Genomic DNA, 17,126 nt, shown 5'->3' with positions numbered 1-17,126 from the left:
CAAAGTCTTGGCAGAGCACATGACTTCAAATATAGAAGGTTCTAGGTTCAGTCCATAGCATCTCAAGTTTTAAACAATAGTCCAGGTAGTAGCACAAAAGACTTCTATCTAAGACTGTGACTACCATAGTAGACAACATATGGCTATAAATAGCTCTAAGCAGGTCTGAGTAAGATCTGAAAACATGAACAGGATTTTCATGTGGACTTGCCGATTTGTTAAGCCCACCACCAGAGGTGCTTCTTGGGATACTCTCCTGTCAGATGACAGATGTGTGGTGACCATGGGAAGGACATGCTCTCTGATGGCACTCCAACTCTGGAATGTTTGATCAAGCCAAGATATCTTTGCGCGCTGGTAATACTGGCCTTTCTTTATCCAACCCTGAACAATCCATGTGTGCCTATGCGCCTTCAGGTTGCCTGTTGACGTTATGGCAAACCCATGAATTTCATAAGGATTTCATAGCCAAGGAATATTAGGAAGTGGTTTTATCAATTTCTTCCTCTGAAATGCGTAACTCCAGACCAAAGATATTGTCTTATACAAAATCTGTTCTCAAAGTTTGGAGTAAGTTTGCTGCAATTTTAGCCCCTGGCTTTTCTCCAATGACATATATTACTACTAATGAGTTTGCAAATAAGCAATTATGTAGAACAATTAACATTTCAGTATGGGGGGGATGCTATAGGCAGATACTTGGATTAAAGAAAACCATATAATTTCATATCAAGAAGCAGTATTAATATAAAAAATGCACATTTGCCTGTATTTCAGTTCTTCTAGATTAGACATGTAGCAGAACAACTTCTTTAAATATGGGGAAATGATAGGTTATACAGACTTTGAAATCTTTTTAATGCAGTTGGACAAATTAATCACAGTTTATTTAATATTTTCTAACATCAAATATATTTGTTTATATCCTGCCATATAGGAGGAGCAAATGGAGAAAAATATTTACTACAGTTTAATCTTAAAATGGAACAATCAAATTGGTTATGTCTGTTTAATACAATTCCTTCTATTCTAATCAGGGCAAATTTTAAATAATTTTTTTTAAAAGGGGATATCAGTGGTACTTTATATGTTATGAACTCAAAGATTTGCAGGGGAAATGCTTTGCTAGAGATTTGGATATCCTAACATAGACTGTTTGCATTTCATCTGGTTTCATTAAAAAATTAAATAAATACAAACATATTTTGGAGTGAAGTGTTAAGTATGATTCAGGAGAGTACCAGGTATAATTTAACACGTAATCCCAAGATAGTTCTACTAAAGTTTTTAAAATTTGAAGTGCATGCTACAGATTTAGAAGTTATTACAGTTATTTTGACTACAGCAAAAATTTGTATTGCTAAATTATGAGAAATGACAGAAGAATCTTTATTCAAAGATTGGTTATGGAAGGATGGCATGTGGTTGATTTGATTAAGTTAACATACAAGAGACAAGAATAACAACTGTAGCAGAAGAAGAGATTTATTGAGCAATGGGTGTTGATGTTTTTTTAATTATTGGAATGAAAAGGTTTCAAATACAAATTATCCATTATTATTTATGGCTGAATTATAATCTCTGGCTTTTCTTCGTGAATAAAGATTCAGGAAGGACCCATCCCGCACTTTCTACAAGCGCGTTGATGACTAAAAAGGCCAATCCGAGATAAACAAGTCTGATTGCAGAAAGCACAGCAGAAAGTCTCCTTGGGTGGTGTTTCCGGTTTGTGGTTCTTTCTGCGTTGTGCATTAGGCTTACATTCCCCTCCCCCCCCCCCCCAAACACACATAGCCTTCTGTTTTTTAACTTCATGCTTCTGTTTTCCTTATTTTAAAAGTTTATTTATTTAACTAGATGTCTCCCCCCCTTATTTTCTTTTTCTTTTTGCAAGCTTTGAAGCAACTTTTGTTACTTAGGCGGGATATAGACGGGCAGGGGAGGACGTCTTGGAGGTGTATTTAGCTGAATGCGGAGCCTCCAGACGGCCCGCCCCGGGGGCGTGCTTCAGGTGTTGGAGCTTCCACACGGGGGGCAGTGAAGACGCCTCACCTGGGTCCGTTTCGGACCCGGAGTTTCCATACCGCCGCCTCGGAGGACGCTGCAAAAAGAGAGGCAGCTTCCGCACGGGCGGCCCAAACCACGGCTTTTTTTTTCTTTTGCCGCATGAGAAGTGCGCAGCTTCGCAGCTGCAGCACTAAGCAGCGGCGGCAGAAAGCCTGTCTGCGCATTTAAAGCGCCCAAGCCCCTTTAAACTTTTTCCCTGTGACTTTAAAGCTAGGCAGGAGTGGTGTGAGGTAGCAATGTCCAAACTCTGTCCTTCCAGGCATTTGGACTTCATCTCCCAGAATCCCAGACCACAGGGCAAGGTGGCTGGGGATTCTGGGAGATGAAGTCCAAACGCCTGGGAGGACAGAGTTTGGAGATTGCTGGTTTGGGGACCAGTGAGCCAGGCATGGTGGGAGGAGAGAACAGGAAGGGTAGAATAGAGTAGATAGGGCTGGGAGGGAACACATGCCCTGGGAGGTGAAATGATGTCTTTATGGGACATCATGGGACCTAGTGCCTTGTCAGTGCTCCCTGCCCCTTGATCCCAGGCCCTCTCTAGTTGCCCTTTGCCTTTGGGGGCAAGTTTAGAGGGCATCAAAAGGTCTTGGGCACATTCAAGCTCCGGGGTCTCTTTTTTTTTTCCTTTGCCAGCTGGCAAATGCGCAGCTGCGCAGGGCTAAGCAGCGGCGGCAGAAAGCCTATGGGCACATTTAAAGTGCCCAAGCCCCTTTAAAACAAAGGTGGTCTCCTGCCAGCTGGTGATCAGCTGGTGTTGGCATCCTTGTCCGCTTGCACGTTGCCAGTGTCAGCAGCATCATAGATGCCTCCTCTCCTTTGGTCCCCGCGCTCCTGCTGAATCTGCAATGCACAGCCACAGCTGTCTCCGCTGCCACCGCTGTCCCCCTGCCATCTCCCCTCACCTCCCTTGTACATATGTAAATATTTACAGTTTTAGCGTTTTTTATTGTTAGGTGAAAATGGCACAGGAATGTGTGTAGGGGTGCACTTTAAAGTCCAAACTTTCCAAGCAGCGCATGCGTACATGTTGCTCTAGGGTTAAGGTTAGGGTTAGGGTTACGAGGCTTAAAATGCGCCGCAGCTGTGCCTCAGCTTCCACAGCTCCATGGCAGCGGACGTTGAAATTAAAGCTTGGCTGCAAACCACGCATGTCCCGGGACCCCGACCCATTATGGGACGCAGCTGACACGGAGCTTTTAAACCGGCAACTTATATTTGCGGTGTAACAATTCTGACGTATCGGTGCAGGAGCTTACAGACGGAGCTGCGCAGGTACGGCGCAAATCAAAAAGAAGCGGAAAAAAGCAGCACCTTTTTAATGCCGCTTCTTCCCGCTTGGGGCGTGCGGGGGGCGTGTTCATGACGGCATTCAGGTAAAGCCCGTCTGAAGGCTCTACCTTCATGACGTCATGAGTACATCCCTTTTTGCCCGTCTGTAACCCGCCTTAAAATCACTCACATTTAGATAATAATGGTATTAGCTATTAAAATATTCTTTAATATTTGTTTTTTGTACTAAAATTGTGACAGCAGTTAGTACAAAAATTAAAATGATGAGATAAACAATCCTTGTTATAATAAAAGATATGATAATAAGGAAAAGTTATCTGAGCTTTAAAAAGCAAAAACAACTAAAGGCGGGTTACAGACCGCCATTAAAGTACGCACAGAGCGCGTACTAGGGTTAGGAAAGGGCGGTGCTTCCACACACCCCTAACCCTAGTACGCGCTCCGCGCGCACAAAATGGCAGCATCCATTCTACACAGCCGCCGCCATGATGGCGTCACGAACACGCCGCCTCCAAACGAGGCGGCGCGGACGTGGCGCCATCGCTCTGCGCGAGGGCACTTAACACGCCCTTTCCGCGGAGCCGGAAGGAGCTCCAAAACGGAGCTCCTTCCTGGTTTGCATCGCTGGGCGCAGCATTTAGACGGCTGCGCCCAGCTACGCAAGGGAGAAAGGGGCCAAGTGGCCCCTTTCTCCTCCTTCCTGCCACCGCGGGGTGTCCTTGGGGCTTGAAGCCCCAAGGACACCCCTTTCCAGGCTGCGGGGAAGCGGCCTTTTGCCGCTTCCCCGCGGCCCGGAGAGCAGCAGATCGGGGCCTCAGCGGCTGCCGTTCTAACCACTGAGGCTCCAATACACCGGGGAAAGGCGCACCTACAGGCCACCCCAAAGGGGCGGTCTGTAACGTGCCATAGAATGCTATCCCCAAAGCTCCTCACTTTGCATCTAGTCTTTTAATATTAAGTGTCAGGATAAAAACATTTTTATTCAAGCTTTTAATTGAATGTTACACAGTAATAGAGAGATGGCAGCCCGTGGTACCCAAGTATTGGCATTCTGTTGGTGTTTTGTGGACATGTGAGTTCCTTTAAGCAAGTAGGTAGACCTTTTTGGCTGATGCATGATGGCCCTATTCAGTTGAAATGTACAATAGTTGAGTTACATATGAGGTACCACTGTGCATTTTAGTGCATTGGACATTTTACAGTGTTGCATATTGTGCATGGATTTCATAGTTCCTCGTGGTTGTGTACTGCATGTCTATGTGCATTACTTATGCAACAGTGTATAACAAGGTGGCATAACCCAACCAAGGCATAATTCTGTGAATGTAAAGTTACACTATGTCTCCTCAGTGTAGGATTTTGGCCCAGATTCCCTGGACTGCATCTCCCTAGCCGTGAACCATGCTGGTTAGGCCAGTAGAAGTTCAACATCAACAAGGTGGGGCTTCCCACCCCTGTTGTAATCTTAATCTTAATCTTAACGTTGATGTTGATATTGTTGTTTTTAGAGTTATTCGGTTTTATTCTGATTTTAAAAAATATCCTTTTGTAAGCAACCTTTTAAATGCTAATTGTCAAGGAGCAATATGAATATTTCAAGGTTTGTTGTTGTTGTTTTTTAAATAATGATGATCCTGAGTGTGGGCAGGTGACAAATGAAGATCTTTTAGATGAAGAAAACATGCTATTTCAGTAGTGGAGAGAAGCTGTACCAAAAGGATGGAAAATCTGCCTCTCCACAGCTGAAAAGAAACTTGCTATGAATACATGTTTTGCAGTAACTAATGCATACCTAAGTTCTATTACAAGTAAAAGAGAATGAGGGATAACTATACAGTGTAAATATAACCTTTGCACTTTTACAGGTGCAGAAAATAGGTGATGCCAGTACTGTCATATTATGTACTTCAGGCCAGAAGCTTGTGACATTCTGATTTAAAGGGATGGAGAGAAGGAAAGGAGGAAGTGAGGAAGGAAGGTGAAGAAGGAAAGAAGGAAGAGTTGTTGTTTTTACTATCTTGATAACAAACTATACTGGGGAAACATAATTGTGGGTAATTACTTTTTAGCAGTAACTTGCCAAGCTCTGAATGAGAATATGGGTATTCTAACAATGAATAACACAATTCCAAAAGATAAAAATGAGATTTTTCTGGGACCAACCTACTAATAGTTAGGATGCCGCAACTGCAATGGTTATCAAAGTATTTTATGAACTATATGTAACTCATTCTTCTAAGAGCTTTTAAGATGAATGGTTTTATAGTGAGAACAAACATGCCAGACTCTCTGTATCAATCAGAAATGTTCCAGTGTTTTCAACAGCATCACAGGAGATACAGATTTGATGGTCTTCATAGTAAAAAGGCCCTCAGCTCTCAATGCACTCTCTTTTTTCTTAATAATGGATGATCTAATAATGCATATCTTAACCTTAAAGTTTATTGGCATTTAGCAAGTTGAAGGTATGACCACAATACAATTCCCTTGCTGATGTTGGTCAGTCCATTGCACATGTCTTGTCAAGGGTATAAAAACATAAAGAACATGAGAGTGATGATATCACCAGAAGACATGGCAGATGTATTCTGTGCTCTGTCCCACAATGCAACTTTTTAATGAAAAAATACAGGAAAATAATCAGTTCTGGGGAAATAGATAAAAGCAAAAGGGAATGACCACTTCCAGAAATCTAAACTTGAAATGACATTTTGGATTGAAAAAACAATGGATGTGCAAACACAAACCTGGCAGAGAAATGTCATAGAAATTCCCAGGAATTAGAAACTGAGATTATGAATCAAATAAGACAAGTAAAGCACTAAGGCTATAAAACAGAGGTGGGTAACCTTGGCCAATTTTCCATCTTCAAGACTCCCTACAGCCTGCACCAGCTGTGAAAATGCCCCAGAAAAGGAAAGGAAAGAAGAGAGGGAGGTGAAAGAGTCACTGAAACACCAAGTCAGACAACTGATCCATCTAAGCTAGTCTTGTCTTCGTAATATAGTCTACGTTAATTGGCAATGGCTCTCCACAGTTTCAAACAAAAGTCTTTCCCAGCTCTGCCTGAATTTGAAAATTAACCTTTTTGGACTTTCTTGTTGTATGCCTTCAAGTTATTTCTTATATAAGTCTTAAGACCTATGGTGACCCTAAGGCAAACCTATCATGGGGCTTCACTGGCAGAATTTGTTCAGAGGCAGTTTGCCCCTGCCTTCCTCTGAGGCTGAGAGACTGTGACTTGCCCAACCTCACCCCAGTAGGTTTCTATGGATGAACAGGGATTCATACTACCACTTTGAAAATCCCTAAGCAGCATTGAAGATTCAAATGCTTGTTTACTAAAGCTCTTCTATTAATAATGTCTCCCTCATGTAACAGGACCTGCTGATCCACCCATTTTTGGTTGGATTCTTCTTTAAACAACTAACCTTTAAATAAATAAATAACCCAAATTGCCACCCACAGACAGAAAGTAAGCGGAACATTAATCATAAAATAAAGCAAAGGTATTCTATGTGCACATGGTGCTAATCAATTTTATTTGCATTTTTAAAACACTGTACACTGACACTTAGACCTTTATACACAGAAATGTAGCAAAGACATTAAAATAATGCCATTTATATAACAGCTGTGTAAGGAACCTATAGTAATTTACTTCTTCTTACTGCTTTGCTTAGCAAATAGGAGATCATCTCCCCAGTGAAACTGTCTCTCTTCCAAGTTCATCAGGTGAGGTGGAACAACTGTATTCCATGTCAGTGGCCCTTCACTTATTTAAAAGCTTACCAAAATATAGGTGCAGTCTTTGGTGGACATGCTTAGATGTGAATCAAGATAACCTCCATTGGCTTACTCTACAGTAAATGGTTTGAAGCTTGCAGTCCTAAATTGGAAGCTTGTACTCGTAAAAACAAAAGGAATATAGAAAACTGTACCCACCCATTACACTTAATACATATCTAGTGAGTCATATCCAGAACCAACTGTGAGAAATTTGTGTGGGTGGTGTATAGTTTTTCTTCTTGATTGCTTGGATGTTTGTCTCTATCTAATAGCTGTTGCACTGCAGGATAATAAACACAGGAAATGAAGGCTTCAAAAGCAGACCAAGCAAATAGAGATATTGCACTTCTTATGCACAAAACTCAGAAGAAGAAGAAAGATATGGATGACTATGCTGACAGAGAAGTGGGACCTGCATCAAAATCTTAAGAAACATAGACAACTGCCTTATACTGACCATTTGGCCATCTACCCCAGACTTTGAAATCTTTTTAATGATTTAAAGATTAATTATTTTAATGGTAACTAGTAGCAAGGGCTCAGATAGGACCTCCCTGCCCCCGCCGCCCAAGTCCCGCCTGGAGTTTGCTGAAGATCTCCATCCCATTATTAACTGGCCCTGATCCTACATAGCTTCCAAAATTAGATGAACTCAACTATGTCCTAGAGATAGAAATATTATTCAAAAATATTCCAAAAATAATGGTTGAAAAACATGTTTTTTCAAACGTCAAGAGACCTTGATGGGAAGAATCCTGAAGTGACAAGAATCTTTGCAGTTTGGGACTTATTCAGCACAAAATTCACATGTGGTTGTTTTGTGCACAAAACAATTTCTGTGCAGGAAGCAGCATATTCTGTGCAGAAAATATTTCTATGGAGAAATATTAATTTCCTGTGCAGAAAATGCTATTTTTCGAGTCAAACAACTACATGTGAATTTTAAACAGAATATGCCCTGAATTGCAAATAGACTTTAAAAACTGCTTAGTTTTTCAAAGATTTTTTCACAACAGGAAGAAAATTGCTCCTTGCTTCCATTGAGAAGTTACTTCTGTGAAAAACTGATCCACACTGTGTTCCAAGTATTATGGTGGTATGTTGTAATGTTGACCAATGAAACTGAATTTTGTTCTTATATAACTTGTGAAGTGAGCTCACCATTCTAGATACTATATCCAATACAAACCTGTACTTGCAAAGCCAAAAAATTGCAGTGCCAAAAAATTGAAAAATATAAACAAATGTGTCAGGAAAATAGATTTTATCCCATATTTTTTTCTGTTTTAATTATTAAAATGAATGAAATGAATGGGATTAATTTGTTTACTTATTAAAACCAATCAAGTGGTCAGCAAAGTCCCATGCTGTAAGCAGGTCCCCTTCCATTGACAGAACAGATATTAGGATCCATGTTAAATAAATTACAAGAAACTAACATACTCTGGATACTGAACAGAAGCTATTTGGGGCAATTACTTTGCAAATAGAATATTGCATACACATCTCATCTATGTGCTTGTAAATTAAAAATAATTTTATGAAGCTCTAAAATAATTTTATGAAGCGGATACCTTTTGGTCCAGTCAGTCAAGGGCATCTGATTCTGGAGCTGCATCAGGCCAGGATTTGGGAGCCCTAATTGCTAACAGAGGACTTAGGCTGCATCTATGCTGCAGGATTAATGTGGTTTGACGCTGCTTGAACTGCCATGGCTCAGTACTATGGCATTCTAAGATTTGTAGTTTTGTGAGATATTTAGCCTGCTTCTTTGAGATTGCCCTGGTGCCTCACCAAGCTATAGTTCCCCAGATTCCACAGCTTTGAGTCATGACAGTTAAAGTGGTATCAAACAGCATTAATTATGTAGTGTGGCAGCAGCCTCAGTCTCAATGTCCTCATGGTCTAGGTTGAATCTGTGTAAATTTTCTCTGGTCATTATTTTTGTTTTCTTTATGTTCAACAATAAGCCTGTCTTTATTTCTGCCGGAAAATATAGTACAATCTCTCTGCTGATGAGGATAAATAAATAATGTCACCCACCATAAATAGTTGAGTGTGAGGTGAAATAGTAAGGTGGGTCAGATAAACTCTCCAAGTAACCTCAGTATTACCAGTGGTCCTCCCTGTGACCCCTTCACCACCTTACTGAGTTTTACAATCACCTACGTCTTTGGGTATAACTGAGAATTTAGCCTACATAATAAATTCACCACACAGACACTACACAATGTCTCTGAACCAGAATCCACTGTCCCAGGACTCAATTGCAGCTGGAGCAAGGTTGTTGTGAGGGAAGTGATAAGTTTAATATAGTGCCTGTGAAAAGACGACAAAAGTGAGATAGCCTGTCCATGTTAACTGGTTTCAAATAAAATACCTTAGCAGTCATATTGGATGGTCCTCAAGGACATTATTGGGTGCTATTGGCGTGGAATGACAAAGTTTCCCCCCAACCCCTATGTAATCCCAAATGTTTTGGAACATAATATCACGGTCCTGACATATGTTAGCTATACAAAGTTCAACAGTTTGTTATAAGCCCATTCTGAAGTTAGTGACTGTTAAAATAGTTGTATGCATGGACATTTTACATTGGGCCTTGGATTCTCAAAGCACTTTAGCCCCATGATCAAAAGCACATGAGGCAAAGTAAGCCCTGTTAATGCTACTTCACACTGCATGCACTGCATGAGCCTATATCACAGTGGATATCAGGTTGCTGAATGAGTTATTGTGGACTTAAATAGAATAAATTGAATGGAATTATATTAAATTATTCAAAATGAATAGAATGTTCAACGGATCCTTGGTAACTGCTGGGGTTTGGTTCCAGGACCCTTCACAGGTACCTCTATGGATGCTCAAGCCCCATTAAATACAGTGGCATAGTAAAATGATGCCCCTTAATTAAAATGGCAAAATCAAGGTTTGCTTTTTGGGGAGGAATTTATATATTTTAAAAATATTTTCAAGCTATGGATGATGAATCCATGGATGAAGAATCTGTGGCTACTGAGAGCCAATTGTAATAGGTTAAACAAAAATAGAATATACTAAATCAATTAATAGATATTTATATGTTCAAAAAGGAATACCTTTTTGTGCAAATACAGAACTTGCTCTGATAAAGCAAAGGATTTTGACTCCTGGAAATAGGATATTGCACATGGGTTATTTTCTCAATTATGTCCTCCATAAGGGCGACAAAGAGAAAACCAAATTCAACATCTGCATTATTAAATCTGCATTGTGGATGGTGAATGTGTCTCCCAGCACAAATGACCATTATCTTCAGGCAAGGCCCTACAGTGGGTCACTACCTGCCCCTCCACAACCAAATAATGGCTGTCAGGAAAGATCCTCTTGCTGGCTATCATTGGTCCAAAACACACTACAGAAATAATCCAGCTTGAGACCGCTTTAATTGCCCTGGGTCAGTGCTGGGGAATCCTGGGGTTTGTATATTGTGGCACCAGAGCTCTCTGATAGAGAAGGCTAAATGTCTCACAAAACTACAGATCCCAAGATTCCCTAGCATTGAGCCAGTCTCAAACTGGATTGTTTCTGCAGTGTTTTTGGACCATTGCCACCTAACTCAGGTCCTTGGCCTATAATAGTCTGTGTCTTAGCTATGTTACATTTTTAGCCTTTTGGAGTCAAATCAAACTCTTTTTAACGTCTTTCTAGACAATTCTGAAACTTTTTTTAATATTTATTTTTATTAAGAAGAATATTCCATAATATAAAATTACATATAATAAGAACAGAAGATTTAAAATATCTGCAAAGACATAATACAGGTCCAAAACACAATGCAGAAATAATCCCATTTGAGACCACTTTAACTGTCCTGGCTTAATGCTAAGGAGTCCTGGGAATTGTAGTTTTGGGAGACATTTAGCCTTCCCTGTTAGAGAGCTCCAGTGCCTCAATAAGCTATAATTCCCAGGATTGCCTTACACAGAGCCAGGGCAGTTAAAGCGGTCTCAAACTGGATTGTTCCTGCAGTGTGTTTTGGACCACAGTGACTTCCAGCTTTCCTACTAGCAGTTAATTATGATGTAGTAATTTAGATTTGAGTTCATTCTTGTAAGGTTGTTGTAATTGAAATATATACAAGGGCAAAGGTGTAATCAATCAATGCCAGTTGAGACATAGGGGTTTGGAGGACCAGAATATAATCTAAAATGTATGTGGGACATTGTTATTGATGTGAAAATGTATGGACAATTGACCAAATACTTATTGTTATTTTCTACATATGCCATTTGTTAGATATTAACAACACCATGTTTAAGTACATTCAGCCACTTTTTCAGGCTTATTTTGTGGGACTTGTAGGACTACAGTATCCTTGTGTATACCTTTAAGGAACCATATGTCTTGATTCAGCACCTGAAGCCTATTGTAGAGGCTTAGTATATTTCCACACACACTTTCTGTGTAAATTCACTGAGCATTTTGCCAATTATGCTGCTTATCAGTCAAGCTTAACAGTTTGGAGACGTGGGTAAGCTAATTTTGGTCATTCTGATATTATATACTATCATGTTAATTATTACTTTTGCTAATGGTTGTACTAATTTTTGTTACTTTGTATGCCCAGAATTATGTTATATTTGTAATGGTAGTCTGACAATGAACCATGAAGATTTCTGATGAAGACCAACTAAGGTCGAAACGGCCCTAAAAGTACTCCGGAGGTAGCCGTCCTACCTGGGAAGACTACTCATCATATCTTCATGCTCTGTTGCTGCAAGCACCAAGGATAAATATTTCCCAAAGGAACTGAGGAGACTGGGTTGCTGCAGTTGAATATATGGATGTTGATTACCAAATACAACCACAGAGTTATATTATAGTACCACATATGTAAATATGATTACTCTAATGATTGGGATGTAAAACCATGTGGATAATATATATGGGTACTTTTTGATAAATAGACACGTCTCTGTCAGATCATTTCATTGTTAACTTACAACTATTGTTGTCCCCCTTCTGTTGGTTTTTAGTATAATATAAGCCTGCTGCTTCTTGTTTGTGTTCCACTTTTTCACAAGTCAACCAATGTGATAAACAGTTTCCACTTGGTGCTTATTTAGTCCCTTTATACATTTTATATGGAGTCAGATACCAGCAGTACTTCATCTTGTAAAAATTCTCTTTAAGATCATAACTCAACATAAATTTCTACCCTTTCAACCACATTTTCTCTCATTGCTCCATCGGCATGTTATGACCAACATTTTGAGCCTACTTTATCATACATACTTTAACTTGCTCCTTCCACCATGTTCACTTTCAACAACAATTTATACATTTTACCAATTATGTGTTCTTTATTTGTACATAATTGTATTTCAAAGTCAGTTTTGGTCAGATCAAAGCCATATAATTTTCTATCCATTTAAAATCATTCATATAACTGTCTATACAAATACTGTACCATTGAGCACTGAAACCTTCTGGTTCCAGTTCTTCATTTGTTTTTATTCTATATTGCTCTTTATCAAATATTAAAAGATCTCAATATGTTACCCATTTTTCTTTCCATGTTTTTTTCTTTTCTATAAAAAGCTTCCAGTGATGAAACCCATAAAGGCATTTTTGGATATAATCTTAATTTAAATCTATTCCAGATTCTTAACACATCCCACCTCACATACTGAGTGATTGTTGAAATCAACATCAGCTTCCACTTTATCATACTATAAACAGTCGTGCCAACCAAACCTCAAATCATGTCCCTCCAAATCCATAAGTCTCTTTCCACACAAGCCATTTCTTTAACCAAACCAAACGACATGCCAAAAAGTACAGTTTCAAATCCAGTAGCCCCAGCCCACCTGTTTGTTTAGCATCTTGTAAAACATTTAACTCTACGTTTCTTCTCTTGCTATATACTGTAAACTTTGTCAAATAATTTCACCATTGTTTGAATGGTGCATTATTGCTCAAGATTGGTATTGTCTGAAATAAAAAATCTTTAACAAGACACTATTTTTATTACAGAGATTCTTCTTGATAATGATAGCTTATGTTTTCCCCATCTTTGTAAGTCTTGTTTAATTTTATTCCAAGTCTTCACATAATTATTCTGAAATAACAGAATTCTCATTTGCCACCTTTTGGCTAAGATCAAGTGCAGTATTTGAAACTTTAAAAAAGACTGTTGTACCAATGGTAATTTTTAAATAGTGGAGTATTTAAAATTTCTTTGTGTGTGTATTAAACTATCTTGATTTCAGTTTGGAGGCTATTATGACTGTTCCACTGAAGAGCAGCAAAAACTCGAATGGTAGCTAGGGCTCTTTTAAGTCTTCCAAATTTTTCTAGTGCTGTTCTCTAGAAACAGATTTAAAGCACGAGTTAATGCTAAGCTGCCTGGACTTGAACCAGCCCCCATTAATAATTTTTAGACTGACTTTAATGGGAGTTATATTGGCCCCTTTTATAAAATGTGCTGAGGGATATAGGTAGAACATATTCATGTGAGTACACATTTTTGAGGTTGGGAACATGGCCCACTATTGCATATGATATAGTGAGAAAAGGTGGTTAACTAGCTCATACTTTGCAGGGAAAAATATGAAAAATGGGAGTGTAAATACCACAGACGCATATAGAAAAAGCCAGTTCAAAATATAAATTAAGGAAAGGACTTGGCTTGAGTGATCTCTGAGCAAAGACTGTAAAGAACTATAGTCTTACAGATACAAGAATGGGTCCAAATAACTGAAGGAACAAACAATAGTAAGGGGTGGGGGAAAATGCCACAATTAATAGCAGGTCTTGGCAAAGAAATTTATAACAGGAGAAAAGACCACCTACAAAGCTCCAGGCACTTACAGAGAAATTTGCCACGTCTCCTATTAGAAACCATATAGCTAGAATGGCAGTATCTTCTGTGGATTAAAAATATTTATTTTAATTTTATATTATATAGTGATTACATGTGACAGCTCAGAACATTATGGAGACTTTTCATTCTCATGTGGAACTGAAAGGAAGAGTCAACAGCCCAGTGATAGAACCAGCATAAGAGTTTATCACACGGGAGGAATTTCTCTTAATTTCAAATGAAAAGAAAGTGGGGCCAGAACACATTCACGTGAATTTGCTAGTTCAGCGAATTTACGTGAATTCGAATTGCGTTCGAACTGACTTCCCATTGCCCAAAAATAGCTTGCCATTGCCCGAATTTGTGTGTGGTAGTCTATCATGCAATAATGTGACACCCCATGATTGCATTCAGACTGACTTCCCATTGCCCGAAACTGCGTGTGGTAGTCTATCACGCAAAAACGTTAAACCCCATGATTGCGTTCAGATTGTCATTGGATAATACTTCCAATTTCCCTTGTCTGATAAACTCCATAGTATAGTGGTTGGAATGTTGAACTAAGGCTGCATCTGCACTGCAGAAATAATCCAATTTGACTCCACAGTGCCACAACAAATTACAGTTCCCAGAATTCCATAGCATTTAGCCATGGCAGTTAAAGTGGTGTCAAACTGGATAATTTCTGCAGTGCCAATGTAGCCTAGGACTCCAGGGTTTGAATTCCTGTTCAGCCATGAAAATCTACTGGGTGACCTAGGAAAAGTTACACTCTCTTAGCCTCAGAGGAAGGCAAGGGCAAACATCCTCTGAATAAATCTTGCCAAGAAAATGCTATGATAGAGTTACCATATTTCAGAGTCTACTTAAAGTCACAACAACAAGCCTACTGAAAAGAAACTACCTGTGTTTATGGCAACTTGAATTTGTTTTACAAAGAACTGTTGCATCTCATGGCAATGATGAAGAGCTTTCCCCTTTGTGAAAGTAAAGAAAAATTGATGAAATTATGTATCTCAGCAACTGTTTGCATACAGTGTTGAACTCAGCCATGTGTAAATGCAAAGTGAAAGAGGCAAGAGGGGCATGTCTCAATGCTGTAGTCCTTTACTGAAAATAAACACTCTACTGTATATGGAAGAGGATCTAATAGTTTATGCTGGTAGAATGCACCTTTGCAACCAAGCATGATACAGAGATGAATGTTTTTCCAACACAGCCGTGAAGCTCATTGCTCACTACTACTAGCATAATAGCCCAGAGGATCAAACAGCAATCTAGAAACGAAAGACAGTTTGGGACCTGAGGAAAAGGTCTTTCCAGTGATGTGAACAGATAAAACTATCTGACCTAAAACTCCACTGTGGGAAGGAAATGTTATGTTCCTTGTGTTGTTTCCAGCCAGATCATCTCAGCCATAAGGACAGAAGAAAAACAAACTCTGTCAAGGGGCATTTCATATTACACGATTATGGCATGATATTCTAACTGCCATAGCAACATCCTGTGGAATCCTGGGATCTACAGATTGGTGCAGCTGGGAATTCTACATGCCCCTCCTGAAATTGTAAATCCCAAGATTCCATAGGATGGAACCATAGGAGTCAATGTGAAATCACAGCACTATAACTGTGCAGCTTGAAAGGGCCCCTGGTGTCCACTATTCAACACATGGAACAGTTGTAGGCAAAGGGCAGGGTCATAATCCTTGGACCCACCCTGATCACTCAGTTCCCTCATCCTTCCTACCCTGGAGGGATAGCATCTGTGATAGTTAACTGTCTTCTTTGTAGGCTCTCTGTGGGATTTACAACCCTGATTGCATAGGATTTCAGATTGTCCAAGGTACTTAAATTAATATAGCCAATGCCTAGTGGTGTATATTTACCTTCTGGTGGCGATGAATATAAGCAACAGGAATGTGACAGAGGAGAATGGGGCTAACAATGGAGCTAACAAATAAATTTGCACTCCCCCCTGCAATTCTAATCATGTGAGTAACGAATGCCCAAACAGGCTCAAATGTGATTAATTATTGTGCTGTGGGCAAGGGCAGGATCTCATCTTCTGCTGTACTCCCCATCACTAGAAGGATGAGAGTGAAATATATGGCATGATTATGGTAGATCGCTCAATAAATTCCAAAAATTTGGGGGGGGGGGGTTGAGAACCGCTGGTCTATCTGATCATCAACATAAGTAAGATAACCATTGATTGATCATCTTTGTTTCTGCAGGATAAAGACTGATCTAATTCACCTTGTTTAAAGCCTTGTTGCTTAAGCATTCCTCATACCTAGCTCTAGCAGTCTAAGTCTATACATTCCCTCTTTAAGCTTGTGAACAAGATATGATTGTCTCTAGGTTACAAAGCCTGGAGATTGTTGCATATACAGCTCTTCTGTTACACCTTCCTGGAAAAAAATGCAGGTTTTACTTCATGGTGCCTTAACATCCATCTTCTTGGAAACAACCATGTTAAGCAGCCATATCTTATGGTGGTGTGTTCAACAACTGGTACAAATGTTTCATCAGAGTGCATTCCAAATGTCTGTGAGACAGCCTGAGCAATTAGTCTTGCTTTCTAACATTCCACTTTTCACTCTGCTTCCTGATTCACTTTAAACATCCATCCTAGCATCTTCTTTCATCATGGGACTTCCATAACTGTACATGTTCTGTTTTTATGCATTGCATCTATTTCTTCTTGTGCATCTGTTCTCTGCTGAATAGCATTAGTTATAGGCATCTTCTTCTAAACTTGACTGTTCACTGGGTAACATCAACCTTGAAAAAAAGGACAAGGGTAGTGCTAGACCAGTGTGTAAGTGAGCATGGGACTAGTTGTTGTTCACCTTCTTCCTGCCACTTTAATTACTCTGCTTGTAAGATCCAGTAATATCCCTCTTATTTCCAAAAAGAAAGTCAATTTCTGGGGATGCAATTGTCTGCAGGGCAAACAAGAAAAGCCTGTTCCACAAGCAGAACACTGCAGATAGTTCTCTTGATCTGATCTATTCTTTCCAACATTTTGTTTTTATGAAATACTCAAGAGACAATTTCAACACGTTCACTTTTATAGAGTAACATTTGGGAAATGCTTAATAGCTGTCCAAAAATATTTTAAAAACCAC

This window comes from Sceloporus undulatus, chromosome 4 (genome assembly GCF_019175285.1).
Source record: "Sceloporus undulatus isolate JIND9_A2432 ecotype Alabama chromosome 4, SceUnd_v1.1, whole genome shotgun sequence".
Lineage (NCBI taxonomy): Eukaryota > Metazoa > Chordata > Lepidosauria > Squamata > Phrynosomatidae > Sceloporus > Sceloporus undulatus.
Note: the sequence above shows the minus strand (reverse complement) of the source record.